At 40.0% G+C, this 17,603-nt stretch overlaps 2 protein-coding genes across 3 annotated transcripts in view; one reads left to right on the top strand and one right to left on the bottom strand.

Moving 5' to 3' along the window:
* HHIP (hedgehog interacting protein) overlaps positions 1 to 184 on the bottom strand; it is a 79,854-nt gene extending 79,670 nt beyond the window's left edge. Inside the window, exon 1 of the mRNA XM_084517440.1 lies at positions 1 to 184. This exon is cut by the window's left edge and continues 703 nt beyond it. The gene's annotated coding sequence lies outside the window, so the exon portion shown is untranslated.
* A 106-nt stretch (positions 185 to 290) lies between these two features.
* Positions 291 to 17,603, top strand: part of LOC311435906 (uncharacterized protein) — a 168,480-nt gene continuing 151,167 nt past the window's right edge. The window contains exons 1-2 of one of the 2 annotated variants that reach the window (XM_084517443.1): positions 291 to 349; positions 9,997 to 10,103. The gene's annotated coding sequence lies outside the window, so the exon portion shown is untranslated. The remainder of the gene's footprint in view (positions 350 to 9,996; positions 10,104 to 17,603) is intronic. The other variant, XM_084517444.1, reaches the window with a different exon arrangement.

Raw genomic sequence — 17,603 nt, 5'->3', positions numbered from 1 at the left:
AGCGGGCGGCGGCAGCCCCTCAGTCGGCGTCCCATAGGAAGGGTGTCCCCGCGGCGGGGCGGCGGTGGCCGTGCCGGGCGATGCCCCGTCCGCTGCCGGCCGCGGCTCAGCGGGGCTCTCATGTTTCGCTCCCTCTTTTCTTCTTCTTTTTAAGCCGCGCGCGGGGAGGTGCTGCCACCGCGCGCCCTGCACGTCACCCGCCGCCACCGGCCGCGCCGCGCCGCGCCGCGCAGCCGGGCAGGGAGCGAGCGGCGCGGGGGCGCGGCCGGCCCGGGGGGCAGGCGGCGGCGCCACGCCCGGCAGCGGCAACGGCCGCCCGGCAACCGCCGGCCCGGAACGGCCGCCCGAGGTGGGTCTCGGCCGCCGAGCCCCGAGGGGCGCCCCCCCGGCGGGCAGCGGGGCACGGGGAGAGCCCGGGGGGCGGCCCCGCCCGGGGCAGGTGCAGCCACCTCGGGGGGAGCGGGCGGCGGCGGGGCTGGCGCTGAGGAGAAACGCCTCACGGCTCCTGGGGAAGGGCAAGGGCTGCGGGCAGCTCCTCACGGGCAGCGGCGCTGCTCGGGGCGCCAGGGGCCGTTACTGTGCGCCTCACGCTTAGCTGAATCTCTCCAGGTGTAGTCTTGAACTCCTAAGCAGCCCGCTGTGAGCTAATGTGGCATGGACAAGGAGTACCTCAGGTAAAGCGTTGTGTAGACGTAAAGATCCACGAAGATCTGTCCCCTCGCACTCTAAGTACGTTTCTTGGAGGCTGGTGGCTCCAGAACTCATGACCGCCACTTGACTTGCTGCTGACTCGTTTGGCCAAAAAAAAACGTTCCCGACCAGGGCCTGAGCCACACTGAGTGCAGCGATCGTGGGTACGTGCTGGAGGGGCTCTGGGACAGCGTGGCCCCAGCACTCGTGTTGGTGGGTGAAGTCAGCGTGGCACCCTCAGAGCATCGCCAGCACTGGTGGTGATTCAGCTGTCCTGCCTTGTTGTTGTCGAAAAAAGCCCTGCTTGGCACTGGGGGATCGTGTCCCGTGAGCGGCCTGGCTGGCAGAACTGTAGCAATGTGACTACACCACAACAGCCGTGCCACATTTACTAGGTTATTGCATAGGTTGTTCTGAAAGGAAAGTGATTCTGGTGAAAAGCAGAGCAGCGATATCAGAAGTCATTTTTATTCCCAAGCAGTCTCCCCACGGAGGATTATGCTGGCAGAACTGTAGTGGCAGAAGTATGCAGCTGAAGGTCCGACTGCCTCTTTCCCCGGGTAGGCAGGTGGTCAGACTTTTCAAACGGATTTTGCATTGCTTCTCCCTTACTGGAATGGGAAAGTGGAACTGAGTGGAAAGAAGTGACTGTGGGGCAGATACCCTCTTGAAAAAACAAATGTTCAGTGAAAGTGTCTGTTGAGCAGTTGCTGCCCGATCCTCACAGGTCCCGTCTCTCTGGAGGAAAAAGGAAGTGAGGAATATAAATCTATATGATCAAAGTAACGCAGCTATTAGTAAATAACATTTCTTCTTCCTTCAAGTGCTGCCTGCGTAAATATCCGTTTCTATGTATACCTGTACTGGTTCTCAGAGGAGGTGAGTTTGAGGTGTAGTAATTAAATAGAGAATGATTTCCCGAAATGGGAAGTTACCGAGCTAGGAAAGAGCTGTCAGTTTGTGAAGGTCAGATTCCACACAGAAGTTTTACACAGAAATTCTGTGGAATGGCCAATGTCTATTGACCTGGTATAACATGAAGTGCTCAAAACTTGAAGCTCTGTAGTGACAGAGGGATATAAAGGTGTATAAGCAAGACTTGAAGACGGTTGAATTTTCTTTATAAGCTCTGAATAGAAAATGCTGATTCTTGGGGTTTTGTGCAAAAAGACATAATTTACTCTTATGTTCCTTTCCACGCTTCAAAAAAGTTCATGACAGCTTCTTTAAGAAAGTCATTATTTTTTTTTTCAAGCTGGTTGGTATAGGAATTTATTTATAAACCTTTTTAATAATGCAAAGTTAAGGTCAGTATTAGTATATGCCATTTCAGAGTGTCAGCTTCAGGTGTCTCTCAGCCTCTGATAAACAGAGATAAGGGAATACTTAGGAAGTGGAAACATATACATAGGAAATATGGTTAATAAACACATCAGTCTTTTAATGCAACCTGGATTCTGTCATGTGAACTTCATTACTGGAAATAATGAAACATGGTAATGCCATAAGTAGAGGTGAATAAACTCTGTAATTTGTTTCTAGGATGTAGGTGAGAATCTTCCAGTTATGCTACAGTTATGTGTGAGAAGGATAGCAAGTTAAAAGGAAGCTACTGCTGCTGTGGTATTGGAACATAGCTAGATTTTCTTCTAGTTTTATCCAGGAGATAAGCAGACTGTGCTTATTTATACCATTACCTTTACTATCTTTATTATTGTCTATATCATAATACATCATGGTATCTGTATAGCATGAGTCAAATGTGTCAGAATACCCTTCAAAGAACATAAGGCTAAGACAGTGACATATGCTTGAACTTACCAGTTACTATTTTTCAATTGTGTTTGGTCTTTTTAATTTATGTGGCTCAGTAGTTGAATTCAGATTGTCATAAATATTTTGCAAGGGAATTTAAATGTACCAAGATATCTGCTTTCGGATTTAAAGTTAGTGAAGTCCTTAGTATTTTGAACAGAAGAGAAAATATGTGGAGCAACTAGTGTCAGTTTTGAGAAGTGCAGTTATCATCTAAGTTTACAGGTAGGAGCAGAAGCTGAGCAAAGGGATCTAATGGCATCATGAGGATTGTGCCTGATGGAAGTAATTGGTAGCACCACATTTATTCCTAAACCGCCAGAAGATATTGTCTGGCAGCACACCTTTAGGTATTTTTGTGATTCACACAAGAACTTTGTGTACGGTCACCTCACTTTACAGCTAAGCTGTGTAAGTTTAACAGTACAGGTTTTTTCTTCTCAGCAGTGAAAGCAAGGCTACATTCTGGCCTTCCATACTGATGGATAATACTCAGCGAGCCATGAGGTGGAGTTCTGCAGCATTGGAGCAGGCTAGGAGACAAACCAATGCTCACCTTAGTTTGCATCTGAGAAAGTGCAGTATTTAAGACACTGGTACAGGAAGGTTGCACCCCCACCACCATCAGGGACATTTCACTGGGTGAAGCAGGTGGACTTCAGCTCTTGGAGAGTGGCTCTGCTTTTGCTTTAGCTGAGTTGGACTTCTCAAACACAGTTCTGTCTTGCCAGTTATTTTAAGATAAAAAGCTTTCATTATCAGGTGAATTCACTGTCAGATGAAATGAGAGTGGAATCTCTCCATAGCTCATCAACAGCACACTTTTCAGTGAGTCCGTTATAACATTATACGTGTTATTTAAAACACTCTCCCTAAACTGTGGGATGTGTGATTCTACTTTATAGCTTATTTATTCATCTTCTTGTTGGGGCCAGTGTGTATCACAGCAAATTCTGCATCAGAGAAACCACAGCGTGAGAAACACTCAATCATGGATTCCCTAGCGTATACGCTCAAAGTTAGTGTTCCACTTCCAGAATAAATTCTGAGAAAAAAAAAAAGCATTAAACTTTGAATTTTGTATCTTTCAAAGGAAAGCAGAACAATCTTTCTAAAGCAGTCAGAAAATTCATTTAGATTACTTTGAAACAAAGCTGAGCTTGAGAGTCCAGGATCAGAGGCTTCTGCCTAAGCTGTGGCTTCTGAAAGTTAATGGTCCCAGCTCCCTGTTTCCCTGTCAACTGGGTGGACAGAGACCCAGGAATCTGGAAATTTGGAGTGAGAACTTGGGCAGGAATTTCAAGGTTTGGCAGTCTGAGCTTCTGTGCTTCTGGCTTTTTTTTTGAGTAAAAGCCTGACTGTGCTGAGAGTCCTGTTAGAAGTGAAGCTGAGAGTTTTTTCTGGCTCTCTGCTGCATCACCGGGGTGAGGGTTCCTGTGGCTTCAGGGCAGAGAGCTGGAATATCAGGAAGCCCTGACTCTGGGACAGTCTTTATGGCAGGAGTTCCCCACAGCTGTGAACTCTTCAGGTCCATTTGCCATAGCAGCTCCCCTGGTAATGAAGAAGGAAAACTGCTGGAGTGGTTTCATTAAAGCATCTTGCGGTTAGTCAGAAGTTTATAAAACCATTATTTTTTTGCTTATGTTTCTGCTTGTGATGTAACAGAAATTTTCAGTTTGATCAGAACATTTCTGGTTGGTTCTCTCCACCATATACTACAGCCCACATCATTTCATGGTGCTGAGAATAACATGTTGCTTGTCTTTGCATACCACAAATACGAGGTGTGAAAGCTGGTGTAACATGAATGAACAGGACTTGCAAGGATATTTTTTATGGGAAAATAGGTGCCCAGACAGTCACAGACAAGTTTTTAGGGTATGTCTTTACCACAGAGTTCCCCATGGCTCTTAACAGAAATCCTCTAAACCAGCTGAAGCCACCTGGACCATTTGGGACTATAAACCAATGTGTCTGGTCTCTGAACATGACTTCAAAAAAACCTGAGTCCTGTCAGGGTACAAAAGCAGTATTCGGCTGATGTTAACTCCACTTGATTGGCCCATCAGGGAATATGAAGTACAGATTATTTTAGCACATCACGTCAGCTGCTAACAAAAAACTTCAATTACCTGCGTTCAATTTTGCAACATAAGCTAGGCTAACTAGAAGGCAGATAAAGCAAACCATTTTGTGAAGGAATGAAGACTCAAGAGGCCCGCTTGCCTATGGTCTGCATACTTTTACTACCTGCTGTAATTCACCTCAACAACATGTCTCTATTTATGTTTGTTACAAAGAGACAAAAGAAGCCGCTGTGGAAAAAAAAAAAAGTCTTTCTTAGCAGGAACTGTAATAACCCCACTGCCGACTGCAGTTTACCAGCCATGTTTATGCCATCCCTTGCTCCAGAGCTTGGGGTGTCCTTACGTCCTCTAAGAACGCTTTGTATAAGATGGCAATCGAGGAAACTCTGAAATGCTTTCAAGAGTTATCAAAGAGGTAAAGGTCTTTCTGAATAAGCAATATCGTGCATGACAAAGCTAAATAGTGGGCCTATATACTTCTGCCTCATAAGATTTGTTGCTTGCGGAGGGCAGGGCTGGAAATGATAGCCCGGCAGCGTTAAAACCAAGTAGTCACAAAACTCTGCTGAGTAGCTCAATGACTGGCATGTCAGATAGGATTTCACAGATTTTCTCCGTGGTGATGTGGTGCATGTGCAGTTCACTCTGTTACATAAATTGATGTGAATCGATTCATATTTGATATGGAAGCTTTGGTTTGGGAAATTCTTCACAGTAGCTTTCACACAGTATGTGCTAAGGCACCATGTGCTGCAGTGCTGCATACAGAACGTATATTCTGTATAAGCTGTGCTTTTCAAGGCTACTTTCCAAACAGTAAAAAACATTTTTCCCCACAGGTGGGAAATAATAGTGGAATTGGTAACCGTTTGTCATTTATTTTCCTAGACAATGTATGTTCCATTCATATGTGTAATTTAGCTTTTAGAAGAAGGATTTATCTAATTCAGTTGCATAATTTGTCTTTAGGAAAGCAGGGAGTTCATCTCAAACAAATATGTTTCTCGACATATATTCTCAGAACTGCCAAGTCCCTTGGCATACACAGGAAGGTACCCATGCACCTAGCAGTCATTCTCATGAGCGTTCTCTTTTGAGCATGCTAACGCCATGCTTGAAGTCAGTGTTTTTGGCTCATGTTGAATGATTTCAGGATGGTGCCGAAAACTACCTCACACTTCTTGCATCACGCATACTTCTGGAGGTTTATGCACACTCCTGGGCTGTGTTGTCTGTGCCAGTGTAGCACATACCTAGTGCCATCTTTCTGAAGTGTCCATTTAGCCTGCGCTGACCTGAGGTTACAAATTTTACCCTTAAAGGCTTTTCTATTATGCTTTAGTAAGGGGCATTGGGAGCATTTTGTCAGCAGCCTGAATCCTGACTGTATGAGATCAGCCTGGAGAGGATTAGAGCTATAGTCTGAGTCCCAGTCATGCACAAGAAAAGCTGGAAGAAGCAGGTGATTTTGTAAACAGCTAATTCTTATGGAGGCTGTTTTTTTGGGAGCCCATCATTCAAGTGACTGAGCTTGGCCTGGTTGCCCTCTCTCCTACTCCTGAGATGCACAGTAAATTTCAAGCACGTAGATCTTCGATTATTTACAACAGTCAGCCTTTGACTAGAAGTGGTTCTTAACATAGTTGTAATTAAAATGAAATACAGACTCCAGTTTGGCTACAAGTTAGCATGTGGTTATAAAGCCACTTTATGTGCGTGGAGCACTGTCCAGCCACTAAATCTTGGAACTTCTGGCTCTGCAGGCTGATATTATTTTGCCAGGAATGTGGTTGTCAAAGGCAGGTTGGACCATGTATGCTCTTCTAAACCTTGACATGAAGATTTCGTTAACTTTGGTGAGAAATGAATCTAAGTAGGTGGTAGGTTCACACACAGGTGGTGATGTGTGAATCATTTCTTTGATTTGACTGGAAGACGTATGGACAATGAAGATCCTTGGATGTAGATGTAAACTGATGTGGATGCCAGATGAACTTGGACTGAACTTAAGGCCAAAGTATATTAAAAAAAAAAAAAAAAAAAAAAGATGCAGTGTAAGGAGACACAGCAGCAGATGTTCAAACCGTATGTTCCTGGACAGGTCTAATAGAAAACTTCTTCCAGTCTATTTTGTGTTTCCCTCTTAGAGAGGCTGTGGTTTGCAAAAGAATAGGCTGCACCTTCTATGAGCACTTGCAGTCCAATTCTCTCAAGTTTTCCTCATGCAGACAGGCACATAGGGCAGGAAATGTAAGACAGCCACAAACTGAGCTGAAGGTGTTTTTATTACCAGAACTGAAGAACAAAGCATGAGGAATAACAAGAATCTGTCAGGAGTGACCAGTACACCAGCTCATTGTTATCATCTCTATCTTCAGGAATCAAAGTTAATACATAGAAGAGCTCATTGCTTTAGCACAACATGAAAGCATTCCTTGGGGAACCTGAGAGTCCTCAGTGATAGATGCACTGATCGTTCATGTTCGCTTCTGTCATAATAATGTTACAATGATGTATCAAGAAGAAAATCCAACTTCTGTATCTTTCAGTTCTACTGGACACGTTGAACACATTCAATATATGTTAGGCCATTTCCTGGAATAGGGAGCAACAGTTGGGATCTCCTAATGAATAGAGCACTTCAAAATAATACAAGGTATAAGATATACAGTTCATTTTGTAGTATTCTCTGCATGAATGTGGTCGACCTGTGGTAAGATACAAATAATAAAGGCCCAGAAGTCCAGGTGAGCTGCCCTTAATCCCCTAATTTTTGTATGCAGCCTAGCTTCTACAGGATTTGAAATTCTGTGTATAATCAAGTGATTGAGTTAAGAATTGCATCCTAACCTTAAGGCATGTATTACAATCACTATCAAATGAACTTTAAGGATGAGCTGTACTGCTTCATGTAATTTGTTACAGATGTGAGGGAATCCCTAATTTCCCTAGGAATGGTCACTGCAGAGTAGATGTTGTTTGAATGAGGCAAACAGACTGCACTTAACCCTTCCTGCAAAGGTTTGGTTCTGACTCTGGCAAAAACATGATTTAGAGTGATTGATTCTAGCATTTTGACCTTTCCTACTCCCCATATGACTCTTTAGGGTGGGACCTGAATGATGATTTAAGATAGGAGTCATAGCATTCCAGGGATGGTACAAAGTTACAAATTACTTTGTGTGTCTGGGATAGGATTAGTAGGTAGAGGTCACCTCTTAGGTATGATATAGCAGCTCAGTGTTGACTTCCAAAAAGGATTATAATCAGCCAGTTTTGAGACCCATCAACTGTACTGTATTTTGGTATGGAAATACATAGTTTGCAGGACTAGTTGGTGAAATTTGCTAGTCGATCAGTCAAGTGGGGGTGGGAACCAAGTAAGTTTCTGATGGCATTCAACATTTTTTGGAAACTCAAGAGTCAGTTGACAGTTCACAAGGAATATTTCTAACAGTCATTTTTTTCTAATATTAAGTCTGGAGTTGCTAGCATTGTACTTTCAGTGGAACTGTTTCTGATAAATTTATCTGACTACATGTAATGGTGGAAGGCCCTGAGGACATTCTGTGCCTCTGGCAGCTTGAAAGAACTGAGGGACTGTGGAGACTGTTCTCTCCGGACCGATGGGTTTTCTATATAACCTCACACCAAATACTCAGCTCTTCAGAGAGGCTTGTGTATCGCTCCACCAAGCATGGCTTTCCAAATGGTTTGAACTTTAATATCAAGGTCCCTCGTTTGTCTCAGGAGTAGGTAATCTGTACAAGCAAAACTTTGGGTAATGCTTCTAAGTGACAGCTGTATGTTCCCTAAGAGTGCTGTTGTACCAAGAAATCAGTGAACTTGTCTGGAAATCTGCAGAACTGAATTGTTTTGACATAGCTGAGTGGACAGGTAATAATTCTAGAGTAGCCAGTTTTTGTTTGTAGGAAACAGTTTTTAAAAGTTTTGATAGTTGTTTTTAATATGATGGAAAAATGTGATTTCAAGCAAATGAGGTAGCAATTATGAGTTATTTATCCTTCTGGTTTGCTACAAGGAGGGAGTCATGTAAGACACACAAGGGACGCTTCTAGGAAAACATTTTGACAGGCAAACAGTCCGTTGCTTCTTTTGTTTCTTACCGATCTTTGATTTAGAGATTTCTCAAATAGGATTCCACACTGTGTCTTCAGATCCACCTACCTACAGTCACTAGGATGAGGTGGAGTTCTGAAAAGATGTAACATTTTAGTGGACTAAATATCCTCTTTGACATCATTTTTTTAAAGTAGCCAGAAATTCACCCACTGATGGGTAGAACTAGGATAAAAGCCTTTTATTTGAAGAAAAGAAAATGTTACTAATAGAAGGAAAATTAGGCTAGCACTCAAAAGTATAAAAAATAATGGATAACAATTAATGACAAAACTGAGAAGGAAAGGTGAATAAAGAAATCCAGGTTCTGTCAGCCATGCTTTATCATCTCAGTCATGACTTATTCTAGAGCCTGCTGTTCCTGTTTGCCTTAATTTTTCAGACCTCTTGATCATGGCCTTGTTATTTATGACCATCTAGCCCAGGCCCAAACTGGCTCTGAAACAGAACCCATTTGCCATGTACTCTTAATTCTTATTTGAGAAAACATTTATTTTTTAACCTTTCTCATAGAAAGATGTCCTGTTTCAGTGACCTTACTTGTACAGTGAGCACAATACTTGCTTGTTTGGGAAGTATTGTGAAAATGCAAAGCACTACATAAGTGCTAAGTACTGTTTATAATAAGATATCTTTCTGGTATTCTAGCTGCCATACTAAGATCTTCCTGGAAGTTGGCTTAACCAGGCTATGCTGGAGCTTTCCACAATGTTTAAATGAGAATAATGAATGTTTCATTGCTTCATTTGGCATGTAAGATAAAGGCATTTACTGTCTATGACACTCCATAAAGTAGAAAAGAACTGTAGCACTGCAGTTTATGTTATTAAATTGTTATATGTGATAAACATGAATTTTTCATAAGTATCATATTCTGTTCTAACACAAAGCAACAAAACCTGAGACATATTCTGCTTTGTCATATAGGTTTAATGCTTTACGAGTCTGCGTATTCATAAACGTTTTGTAATGTCTATTATCAACCTGGTGAAAAACAGCTGAGGTTCTGTTGGATCAATATATGTCAGAAACAAGTGAATACTCAAGTATTCCTATTCAAGTGACTGATAAAAATTCTTTCGTTTTGGTAGGCATAATTTTACATTTTCCAAACAGGTAAAATATTCTGGAGTTTCAATTTCTTGAATTTACTTTACTTGTGGAAATAAAGCTTTGCTGAAAGCCATACTGCTTGATACTATGATTTTGTTTACATATCTCTAGAAAGGAGACAATTGGAAATGATGATATCACTGTTTTACAGGTAGCCAACACCCTTGGCTGTGTGAATTTTGGCTGAGATGGTGAGGAGTGCTGCCACCCAAGTATGATTCCACCGCCAAATCCATCGATGTTTCATACTGAGAATGGGTAATTAGTTTTCACTAAAAAACTTTAGTTGACAATAAAAAATACAGGTATTGCTACAGAAGGCTATTTGTAAAACCCACATTGAGTTTCTGGTACAATGTGTATCAAAAATAATTTTTGAATTATGGGTGAAACTGTCTGAATCACCTAGCTTTGGGAAATTTACTGATTACAGTGATGATACTGGAATAAGGCACATAATGAAATAGCTGAATACAATTATTCTCAGAGTCTTTATTATCTGCCAGTTTAATATATTTCTATCCTTTTCTTTTAAGCCTCTTGGAACTGAATCCACCATCTGTAATCTGTATTTGTTTATATGTTGCCTTGCACAGCAGCAATCTACATTTGATTTTGTCATCTAATTCATATTACGGTAGTCAACAGAGATATATTAGTCTATACTTTAAAGAAACTGTGGAAGTACAGAGATTGTAGACGTACCATTTATTAGAGTAGTGTTGTATATGGAGAAAACACATGCTTCCTTCTGTTACTAAATCTAAGTAGGTAGCAACTGAGACTTGTTGAACTCTGGTGGGAGCTCTGACCTACAGACAATATTCAGAATAGTTATTTCTTGTTTTTGTGCTATAAATAATTCAAAGTAAATGAGCAAAGATGTCATGTAATGAAAAAAGGGAAATTATAAATTAATACATTCATTTGTTTACTTCTTGTCTAGATTCTAAAGTGAATTTTAAATTTGGAAGAAGAAATCATACCCCTTTACATCTCTAAGAGATTAAAATTTTCTAAGTTACTAAAAATTGAAAAATTCTAAGCTTTTGAAGTGTTCATGCTCTAACAATTAAAGAAGTAAAAATAGCTGGGTCTTGTTAAAATCAGTAGCACATTTGCTAAAACCTTTAGCAGAGACAAGTATGAAGCATGGAAAATCTGTGACGGGACTTTCTGTGATCCTTTTATGACCATATTCAAAATCCACTCCTAAAAAAAGAAGAGGAGGCTCATCAGCTGTTTGAAACCGTCTTGTCTGTTGATTTCAGTTATGATAACTTCTACTACGTTGGAATCTGCCCCAGGTTCTTTCTGTAAAGACCCTTCAGTGCTGTCTCCTTTGAAAGGCAAAACCATACCTTTGAAACAACAAAAAATTGACTTGTGCTCCATCTTGTGCATTATTCTTTTAGAACATGAAAGTGTAGAGATATGGTTTAATCCTGATGGTATAGTTTAATCCTGCCATCCGAAGGGGGATCCAGTTTCTGTCCACCATCTTTGATGGTCTTACAATGCCTTCTTTGCTAACCATACTCTATTGTACTGAATTATTATATTTGTTGCTTTAAATTCCAAATATAGTAATATTATTATTACCAGTAAGGCAAGTGAACCAGAAAAATGTAGCATCCTTTTCAGATTGTACTTGTAGCATTAGGACTTAGAAAAAAGGAATCTCAAGCTGTTCCACTGGTAAAATTAAAAGCTTTGGTACACAAGCACATTCACTAAGAGATAAAGATCACTGTCATTTCTGTGGCACCACTTCAGAGACAGCCGCCTAAAAAAGTGGTGACTTAAAGATGCCATGGAAATACCTAGAACTTTCGCTGTTGTGCTGGCCTTAACTGTAGGCAGAGTTCACCAAATCCAAAGAACTCCAAAGTGATACTTCTCCATTGCTGTCCTGGATGCTTCACATTCCATATGTCCTGAAGGAAAGAAATATCCCTTTCCCCCCCCCAGGAACAAAGTGTTATTCAGTAGAGTTCACTTTGCAGGGCAGGAAGACTTTTTAAAGCTTCTAGCCTGCTGCACAAACATGTGCTGCATATGTTGTTTTCATTAGCAGTTTAAGTATCCTAGCAAGTCCTACTTAATAATCTATCTGATAAGGCTTGATTGTGCTTCACTGTGTTTAAATTTTTTGGGGAACTGTTTAGATAACGAAAGTGCTCCAGTGCCCACATTTGTGTAAAACTCCAAAATAAGAAAATGCAGTCTTTCGTATCTCAAGGTCTTAGAGGAGTGAAATACCAAAAGGAGTTGCATATTGCAGTATTTTATTTAATATCTCAGCATTAGCATACATGGTACCATGTTTAAATAATGTGTTTATACTTTATTTTCTGTATTTTTATTGATTGAGTTTCATAGCTCTTTACAGTAGCAGAGTCTACGGAAGGAAATGGTAGTGTAGATCAGCAGAGTTTTCTCTTGGCAATACAGGATTGTGCCCTGTATTTTTGAGAGATTCTTCTGACTTTCCCAGATTTGAACAGTAACATCAAATCATAGGTGAGGCTATTTCTATTTGGCATTACATTTTCATTAAATAATGTGTATTGAAAATAATGTGTCTTCACAGACAGACAGCATATTATATCCACATGGTAAAATAATATCCTTTACATCTTAAGAACTGATACTGGATAACTAGTAAAGTGTTTATTATTGTTATTATTATCATGCGACAACTTTCTCCTGTCTAACTGCTCTCACTTATACAGCAGAAGTGATAGAATACAAGCTCCCAATGTCTACTGTGCCTGAGTCTTAATATCTCAAAGCTATGCCTTCAAGGAAAAACAATTCAAGCTACAAACCATAGCTGCTCTAACAAATAAGGGATTCCAAAGGAGGTTACAAGAATCTTGTTAAAGTTAACATGTTACAGAGCTTCAGAATTCTATACTTCTGGACACATGCCTTTACCTTTCACTGGAGATATTCGTGCGTGGTTCTAGTGATAGCATTGTTGTAGCTGTGACTGTTTAGGGGCTTTTTCTGTTTACATAGAACTCTTCCTTTCCCCTCTGCCCTGGCATTATTTTCACTGTTCCCAATGTTTTTACTTAAATCCATCATTTTGATAATTTTAACTGGACAACTCTATTTCATGTACTTATGGTCCTTCATGTGAAACAGTTCTGCCTTCATTTCCTGTTTATTTTTAGTTGCTAATTTTCAGACTTTTTCCATCCCCTTGGGTTTTTTAAAATCCTGTTTGGTACAAACCAGGGTGGTCCAACTGGCAGCCCAAGGAACAATTCCATCTGGCCTGCTGCATTTGCCAAAGAGGAGCTAAGAAATGCCTGTAAGAGTATGCGCTGCCCTCACAAGCAAATATTACCTATTGCTCAGATACATAACCATGCTTAAAGTCCAACTGTTGTGCTATGTCCACACAGAAAAAGAGATTGGGACTAGAATTATCCTTTTTCCTGAGCATAGCCAAATGTCTAGAGGGGCTAGCTGTTCTTTTAAAACAATCTTCAAAGGGGCTGCTACAAGTGCAAACTAGCACCTGTACCTAAAAAAGCTGGGCCACCATTGTTTTTCCTGGTTAGATTGACAGGAAAACCTAAGCCCCAGATCAGTTGGAGCTGATTAGAATTTCAGTATCAACCTCAACAAAACCAGCATTATTAATTCATGGTACCATTACTGGATTTGTAGTTGACTTCTACATGTGCTCTCTGTCACTTCACTCTATCTTTTTTCCTTAGGCAAGATGAGTATAAGGATAATAACCAGGCAGAGTGCACTGAAATCAGTGTAAAAACCAACTATATTTTGTCTAATTGACAATACAATTCAAACGGATTTAATTTAGCTATTGTTTATTTACCTGTTTGTTGGAGAATATTCTACGTTCAGATGTATGTGGGTACCTCACTTGAATTAAGTGCATCTGTGAACATGCAATTCCTCATAAGAAGTTATCACACAAGCTGAACTTATCCCACGTACTGCATTATGTTGTACAAGAGTAGCCATTCTGTAGCAAAATGAGCATGACTAAACATGAGCTCTAACCAGTGCATCATAAAACAATAATATCATGTCTTTTGACATGTATTCCATTTCCATTAAAAATATTTATAATGTTTAGCCGGAACAGAACAGACTACAGCTTGGCAAAAGACTGAAATAAGCAATAAGGAGCAATTTACCCAAGTGTACTTTTACTATAACGATATATCACTGAGTGATGACAGCAGAGCTCTGCCAGTTTTAGTATCCTGGTTCAAAACACTGTAGCACATGGGGTTATCAAAAAACATATAGTAGAAACATAAAAAAATACATTATCTCAGTTTTATACTAATGCCTTTTAGCATCCTGCTACCTTTTAAGTTGTAGAAAAACACCAGATTAATGTTCATAACTTATAACCCCTTTCCTGTGTAGAGTGCACAACTGCTCTATTCAGTCTGTGCTCATTTATTTTGAAATATTTCTTCTGTTTATTGTCCTAGGCCCTCTACACTGGTCTGTAGTGTTCCCCATTCTACTCTGCATCTCCAATTTTGGTTAAAAAAATCCCTTATTTCTGATACAGATCATCTCTCCAGGGTGTTTTGTTTTGTTTTGTTTTGTTTTTTTGTCTTGATTAATCTCCTTTGTTTTCTGTCTCCTCTCTGTCTGTTCTTTCTTACTGTCTTCTGTCTTACTCTTTATGCTATCTATAGTTACTATGTTTTCCTTATGTCTTTCTTTCCTTTTCCTTTTTTTCCTCTTTAATGCTCAGCTGGTGTCTTTCATACTGATTTACCTTTGTCTTTGGTGTTCCTTTTCCCTCTCTAATTTTCTCTGTATATCTTTCAATCTGACTTTTTCTGTTTCTTTTTGCCCTATTCACTTTGCTTTCTGTCCTGCACCTCTTTTTGTTTACCTTTTTATCCCTTAATTTAATCTAACATCTGAGAGATGACTGATGATGACAGAAGAGAGGAAGGGAAGACAACAGCTGAAGGAATTAAGACATAAGCTAACTTTCAGAGAAGGCTTTTGTTCAGGAACAAATAATTGAAAAAAGCATCAAATGAGAACCACAGAAAAAAAGCGTAATTGTTCATGGCTAATTATTCATTAGTGAAACTGGATTTTACTTGAAAATTGCAGTTGGTGATGTTGTAGAAGGACTGTGTGGCAGCTTACTTAAAAATAGATAAAGCTTACATAGAGGCAAAAAAAATGTGGCTATTAGTTGTAGGATGCATGTCCATGGCAATGTTTATAGAGAAAGAAATGGCACTGGAGGATAAGGAGAGGCTAGTGAAAGAAATAAATAGAGAAATAAGACCAGGAAACTATGTGGTCATACATGAAGTATGAAAAGATGGTGAATCAGAGGCAATAAAGACTTGCATCAAGTATTTGGAACAGGTTGAAAAACAGAAAAAGTAGCACAGAACTGAGAACAAGCAGTGATTATTTTGTTACAGAAGATGGAAAAAACAGGAGCAATGGAAGTGGCAGCAGAACCAGCCGACTGAGGGTATCAGACACACTATTCATTGAAGTAATTTCAAGCAGGACACTAAACGATCTTGATAAGACAGTGAAGTGCTAGGAAGCCAGTGGGCTTCAAAGGGGGTATGGTGCACACTGATTAAATTCTCCCTGGTCTGGATAGTAGAAAGTACTCAACTAGAGGAATTTAGGTCATACTTATCCATTGGGTAATGGTTTCTCAGTATTTTAAAATTTACTTGTGATAGTATCCAAAGTTTTTGTCTAGATTCTGTTACTTGTATTCATATTTTCTGAACAAAAATGCATTCACAGAATTGTTACCCTCATATAGGGAAATCCCAGCCACAGGAAGAATCTAGCCAGCCATTGCCATGGCTGGAGTAGCCATCCTATAAAAATGTAACAAGCTTTTCAATTGCAGTATGCTCAAGGAGTCAATTTTCAATATAATTGTATTTTATTATCTTCTTCAGCATTTCTAAAACGCTAGTCATGCCTGTTTGGTTAGCAAAGGTTATCTTTAGGTGGTGTGCATTATCAGAGCGTATTGTTTGGTGAAAACCTGACAGTAACACCAATGCATCGTCTGTAGTTTCCCAGCAAAGTGAATAATTTGATGACATAACATTTGTGGCCAGAATGTTTTTCAGCTTGAAAGCCACATTTTCTGGAAATGCTGTGCAAGAAAATGGTGTCACACACCTGAGTACTGTGAGTTTCATTAAATGAAGATGAAAAAAGCATATCCTTAAATAAAACATAAACAAAGCGTGCAACATTTTAGAGAAAACCCAATTTAGGGGCAAAGATGGATAGAAAGGAAGACAATACATAGTACTGTAGCCTATGCTTGCTGTGCTGAAGAACTCTCACCAGTGTCTGTGGGACTTATACATAAAGAATGAAGAGTAATAAATATTTCTATGTTAATTGTTTTCAATTGTTCTCTTAAGGAAGAGAAAAATAAAATGGATTAAAAATTTCTCTTTAAAAAAAAACAAGGAGCATTTTATCTGGGAAGAGATTGCATATTGGAGGTTAATTACAGTAGTGTTATTTTAACATGGGAATGATTCATTTTTATAGCAGTTTAAAGATGATAAGGGAAAAAGAACAGGCAGTACTGTACTTTGGATAGTTACAGACACTCATCCTCCAGTCTTACCAGACACAGTAAGTATAAGCCGTCTCAGGATCTGATCGAACCATGCATGTGTATCACTTATTACTATATAATGTATATAGCTAAACAATTTTCATGACCTGTGAATCTGTTCAAAGCAATAGCCACTTGATAGGGAAAAAAAAACAACTCCCTTAGCTTGGATCAGGTAGGACAGGGAATGGTTACAGCAGCTCTTTGCTTTTTCATGCTGTTCTGTCCCCTTCCTTACTGTGCATTAAATTTTCTTTGTGAGTATATGGGGAGGGAAAATCCTCCATCATGGAGCTGTCAGATTTTTTACAGATACAAGTAAGGACAGAAAAGATGAGTGCAATGTAGACTTCTCCTTTAAATTATGCATTGGTTTATTTTTGCTTTATATTACTTCTATTACATGTTCATGGTGGTAGGAAAGAAATGAAGGGGATTCTCTCCCCCAAGTGAAGCAGATGTTCTACCGAGCCAAGTCTGAGATTTTGTTCTTTGTAATGAAGCAGAGGGAATGCCTATTTATGGTATTTTGCAGCTGCACTGAAGGAAATATTCTCTTCAGATCATGTTGAGTGGTTCCATAGTACACAACGTTTGTGGTCCCTCTGTTGAGCCAAGACCCATGTAAGCAACTTCTGTGCAGGCTGGACCTTAATGATCCGATCCTCAGACATGAAGACAGTGCTTCGTAGGTTTAACATTCTGTGAGTTCAGAACTTTCTGCAATAAGCAGAATTCACTCCTGTCCCAGTGACATGCGTTACTGAATCAGTTGCTGGTTGTGCTCTGCGTTCAAGGAGTTACAAGGATCTCATGAGCTCTCCAAAAGAGAAAGTGAAAATTGTAATCTATACTGTATCTCCAAAGTTATTCAAGTTGGAAGTAAAACATGGTGCAGTTCTGGGTTCTGATGCATCATCTTATAGTTTAGACTAAAGAGTTAAGGGTTCATCTGCTTCCAAACTAAATGTGCAAAAAGGGAATAGTATTTGAGAACCCTATACTCCTGGCTACTTCAGAACTGATGGTCCCATTAATGCACATGGGAGCTGGGGATGTCTTACTCCTTTTGTATTCCCTACATCCTAGTTTCTAGCATACACCTGTTGTTTGCA

Source organism: Aythya ferina, assembly GCF_964211825.1.
Source record: "Aythya ferina genome assembly, chromosome: 4".
Taxonomy (NCBI): domain Eukaryota; kingdom Metazoa; phylum Chordata; class Aves; order Anseriformes; family Anatidae; genus Aythya; species Aythya ferina.
The sequence above is the reverse complement of the archived record's forward strand: the minus strand, read 5'-3'. Positions and strand labels throughout refer to the sequence as shown.